This window comes from Alexandromys fortis, unplaced genomic scaffold, assembly GCF_014885135.2.
Source record: "Alexandromys fortis isolate MF-2015 unplaced genomic scaffold, M_Fortis_MF-2015_v1.1 scaffold_6, whole genome shotgun sequence".
Classification (NCBI taxonomy): Eukaryota; Metazoa; Chordata; class Mammalia; order Rodentia; family Cricetidae; genus Alexandromys; species Alexandromys fortis.
The window spans coordinates 8,038,630-8,043,853 of record NW_026067902.1 but is presented as its reverse complement, the minus strand read 5'-3'; the positions used below and the strand labels follow the sequence as shown (position 1 = coordinate 8,043,853).

General features: G+C 45.8%; 1 long non-coding RNA gene across 1 annotated transcript; it reads right to left on the bottom strand.

Annotated features, from left to right (window-relative positions):
* Window positions 1-720: 720 nt before the first annotated feature.
* Window positions 721-3,371, bottom strand: LOC126496778 (uncharacterized). The gene is made up of 3 exons (XR_007590426.1): window positions 3,311-3,371; window positions 1,593-1,658; window positions 721-956 (listed from the first exon to the last, which is right to left on the bottom strand). It is a non-coding gene; the product is annotated as an uncharacterized lncRNA (long non-coding RNA).
* Window positions 3,372-5,224: the final 1,853 nt, after the last annotated feature.

Below are 5,224 nucleotides of genomic sequence, written 5' to 3'. Positions count from 1 at the left end.
AAACAGCCTCATCTCTCAGGAGACCGAGCCATAGAGACCCTGCAAGCCAGGCCAGTCTCTGTTCTTCGAAAACAAAAAAAAAAGTATGGAGAAAAGAAAAAGGGAAACTCTGTAAGGCAAAACACAGGAGTGGACTGGGTCCATCTTGCTAATTGATCGACCATCACAGAAAGAAGGAAGGATGCTACAGAAGAGCCCGGTGGAGACGCAGGACGTCCAAACCTACTGGTCTGCTCATTGGATTTTGTGTAGCTATTGGGTTGCTTTCTCCAGTTCCACACTGGATTATACTTATGCTGTGTGGTTTTTCACTAGTCCAGTTCTTCCCTTGGAAGGATCCAGCGCCACATCTGTGTAGGGTTCACTTGGATATCATTGGCTAAAAGTTCAGCTAAACTCTGCAACAAAGGTAGCTGAGATGTTTACAGACTATGCCAGGCTCTGAAACCTCTTTCCCCAAATTAAATGTAAGCTTATCTTACTCAAAAACAGGAAAGAATAGGGCCACCCAATATAAACTAAGCATAGATAGTGATTCATGGGAAATAAAAGGTTGTTGCCCCATAGAGGGACGTCATGAGCACACTTCCTCTTACAGCTTGTCCAGAATTGTGTCGGTTTTAGCTTCAAGAGAGGTTGGGGAAATGGAGCATGTGTAAAAGCATACGCGTTGGCTGGGGCTGGCTGAGCTGGCCACTCTTTAGCATCCTTGCTGCTGCCAATCCAGCAATGTTCTTCAAGGCTTGTGCATTGGTTGTGGGTGATGTTTTTGGGTTCTTTCTTGGGGCGTTCAGTAAAGTCCTAGCGTTGCTGTCGCTAGGGGTTCTTCTACAGGATTCCTAGTGACAAGGCTTCTGTGAGAGATTCTTTTGGAAGAGGCTGGTCGGCTGATGTCTTCGTTGATGATAGCAGCAGCATCTAGTGGTCCAAGCCATCTAATGGAGGGGAGGCAGCTCCTGGAGATGGGAAACAACTGGTCCAGTGATGCAATATTCCCTTCCCTTTGTTACTCTGCTGTGATCACCATCTTACCCAGAAAGTCCTCTTTCTCTGCTCTTATTTAATACAGTGTTGGATGTCTTAGCTAGAACTAGTAAGAGGGACCAATGGCTAAAGAGAGGGACTAATGGCTAGAGAGAGGGACTAATGGCTAGTGAGAGAGACTAATGGCTGGCTTGAGAGGCCAGTGACTAATAAGTACATAAGATGCTCAGCATCATTTGCCATTGTGGAAATGACAATGAAAACAGATAGGCAGTCATGCTCACTGGAGAGTCTACAATGAACGATTAGGAAGGAACAAGTGTTGCTGAGGATAAACAGAAAAAGGAGTCTTCATTCATTGTGTGCAGCCACTTTGGAGAATAGACCTTAAATGGCTAAACCACAGAAACAGTTTTACTACAGGATTCCGCAATTCCACTCTGGGTATATACAAGGAAAATGAAAATACATGTTCAGGCAAAGATTTGTACCTGGGAGTATTGACAGAGGAGGGGCAGCAGAGGGGTGGTGGTCAGGGCATTCTATTTCTTTTCCATTGCTCTGATGAAACCCTGACCGAAAGTAGCTTAGGGGAGGAGTCAATTTACCTAGCTTATTGTTCCAGGCCACGGTCCATCACCAAGGAAAGTCAAGGCAGGAACTCAAGCAGAAACCTGAAGCAGAAAGCATGGAGGGACACTGCTTGGAGGCTCCCTCACGGGGTCATGCTCAGTCAGCTTTCTCAGACAGTTCAGGAGCACCTGTCCAGGCAATGGAGCTGCCCACTGTGGGCTGGGCTCTTCTCCGTCTATCAATAATCATCAATAATCAACACATTCCCCCTACAATCGATGTCTACAAGCCAGTCTTACCTGGGCGTCCCTCAACCGAGTCACCCTTCCCAGACAACTGCAGGCCATGCCAAGTTGTCAGGTAAAACTAGCTAGGAATAGAGTTCCTTTTTGCATTAGTGAAATATCCAAAAATTGATTGTGTTGTTGTGTAAGTCTACTAAAAATAATTGGTTTATACATATTAAACAGGGACTTGTATACTTTGCAAATTATGTTTGTATTTTAAGTTTGTACCTACTAATAAAGTGTGACATTTCAAAATTAATACTGGTCCTGGGTTCTTTGTTTTGTTTTTCAAGATAGTGTTTTTCTGTGTTTTTCTAGTGTTTTGGCCTCGGACTCAGAGATCTATCTGCTTCTGCCTCCTGAGTGCTGGGATTAAAGGCATGAATCGACACTGCTTGGCAATACTGTTCTTGCTTATTACAAGAATTATTCTCTGGGCATAGATCCATGAGTTCTAGGCAAGCCTGGCCCACAAAGTAAGTTCCAGGGCATTCAGAGAAGCCTTACTTCAAAAAAAAATGTTATTTCCTTGAAATGTTACAGCTGGGTTGGAAGACTATTTGGGAAATTACAATGTGGTTTACATCATAAGTGCACGTCCTAACCACTGGAGATCCAAAGTCATTGCTTTGTGGAGCCTGAAACAAAAGAGCAAACAGCAAAAGCTATTGAGGGAGGTTGGGCCCTGACAGAACCGTGTAAGCATGCAGACAATTACCAAACAGTCATGTAATTTGCAATCATTTCAGTTTCTTAACAACCTACAAGAAGAAGAAGCACCAAGAAATTGGGTATATTTTTCTAAGACAGTGAAAAACAAAACCACTTCTGCCTCAAGTAGCTGGTAACTACTTATTTAATATTGAAGTATTGAAAACCCACAGTTCAAGAAAAATGAACCCGGTGCTAACATTGTTACAGAATAGAAGAAGAAAAGCAGGAGAGAAGGAAGACATGGTGCAGACCAAATAGCTAAACACACACACACACAACCACCATGAGTGTCTGTGAAGTGTACAGCTCAAGGTTCTGTCTGGGGGCTCAGAAGAAGAAACTCCTGAACCCCAAAAGCAAAGGAAAAGAAAAAGCAGAAAAGTCAAACTGTCCAGCTTACCTGAAGGCAAAGCAGGGAAGAACAAGAGAGAGTTCTGAGGATGTGAACACCCACTCTCCAGGTCAAAAGAAGCAGAAATGACAGCTAACATAGATGGTTCTGAGTCTGGAAGAAGCAGAGGTGGAGAAGAGGGGTGGAGAGGAGGGATGGAGAAGAGGGCTGGAGAAGAGGGATGGAGAAGTGGGAGAGGTGCTCAGTCAGTAGAGCATGAGACTCTTAATCTCAGGGTCGTGGGTTCAAGCCCCACATTGGGTGCCAGATGAAGGCGAAGGCATAAGTCACAAACAATCCCACAGCAGTTTGGAATTATGATTAATAGAATGGTTATTTATTTAAAGGGGAAAAAACTTACAGATCACCATCCCAGACAACAGCCCTCTACGCAATCAGGAAGGGAGTCTAGTCACCAGAAGTGGAGCAGGAAGTAAGAGAGAGAGAGGAGAGGGAAGTTGCTGCTTTTTTAAAGGGAGAGAGACCACGCCTCAGTGGGCTGGTATCTCAGCGGCTATTGGCTGGAGGAGCGGAAGGACCTCCCGCAACAGACCACTAAGGCATTTCTACAGCTTCACAGCCACAGCTGTTTGAAGGAGAGTCCTTGTTTTTCTAGGCGTGGATTCTGTTCTACAGAAGAGGGAAAGAGTGGTGGAGGTAGAAAAGATGATCTTCTTCTTCTTCTTCTTCTTCTTCTTCTTCTTCTTCTTCTTCTTCTTCTTCTTCTTCTTCTTCTTCTTCTTCTTCTTCTTCTTCTTCTTCTTTTGGATTTTCAAGACAGGGTTTCTCTGTAGCTTTTTGGTTCCTGTCCTGGAACTAGCTCTTCTAGACCAGGCTGGTCTCGAACTCACAGAGATCCGCCTGCCTCTGCCTCCCGAGTGCTGGGATTAAAGGCATGAGCCACCACCGCCCGGCTCAAGGATGATCTTCTTAAAAGGGAAAAAGAAGCATAAGAAAAAACACAGAGAGAAGAAGCGGCCTTCTTGACTGAGCCACCAGGTAAGTGCCCCATTATGCTATTTTCCATGGTAATTGACAATGTTCAGCAAATTGTATCTTAATAAAGCTGTTTCTTTTAAAAAATGCTAAGTGTTGTGTATTCTAGGAAGTGAATGCTGCTCGAACCTCAGACTTCAGAGGGTGGCAGGGTACTTGAATGAGGGCTTGACAGCTTGTGGTTTGGGTGTGTGCAGAATTTCTGCGATTGACTTTTTCTAAAAAAAAATTTGTTGGGGCTGGAGGGATGGCTCAGAGGTTAGGAGCACCGACTGCTCTTCAAGAGGTCCTGAGTTCAGTTCTCAGCAACCACATGGTGGCTCACAGCCATCTATGATGAGATTTGGTGGCCTCTTCCAGTGTGCAGACAAACATGCAGGCAGAACACTATATACATAATAAAATACATCTTTAATTTTTTTATTGATTCTTTGTGGACTTCACATCACGAATTCCAATCCTACTGACTTCCCTATCCCCTTGCATCCACCCTCTGCCTCTGCAACCTACCCCCCAAAACAAAACCAAATTTGAAAGAAAAACCAAAAATCAAACAAGAAAGAAACGAAACAGAGAGTTAAGACTCTTGTTGTGGAAGCTGTCGTGTGGCTGTTGAGTCACACGGTTTACCCTTTAGTCCATTCGTCTTTGCAAGTGTTCATTGCCATGAGTCATCAGTGTGGCTCCAGGCCCCTGGCTTCTGTTACACCACGGCTAATGGGCTTTCTGTGTGGCTCCTCTTAATATCCTGTTGTTAACCTGTGTCATGGAGTTCCTACTGCTTTGGATCTGCAGGTCTGGCCCCTTCACCTGCTCCCACTGTTCACAGATGAGGTGGATGTTGGGATGAGTCAACTCATAGCACTGGTTCTGGGCCTGGGTGGTAGCTGGGTTGGTCAGCTGGCTAGTTTCCCCTTATCCCCATCATTCCATCACTGCCTCAGCTAACTCACCCAGTGCAGCCTGCAGCTAAGGGCAGGACCAGTTCTCCTGTTCTCCTGTGTGCAGCTGCTGGTGTTGGGCAGGACTAGTTCGCTCACCCTCATGACCCCTGGTCCAACTCCCTCACCTGCCACAGGTAGCAAAGGGTGGAGCCACAGGTAGCCAAGGGCAGAGTCAGGAGGGCATCTTTCCCTCATCCACGCCACAGCACGGCAGACGGGTGGTGGGGTGGGTTCGGTTCTCCTGCTCTCAGACCCTCAGAGTCAGCTCACTTGCATCCTGACCACAGGGTCAGCTCTGGTGTGCTGCCCAGGTGAAGCACATATCTGTGGTGAGG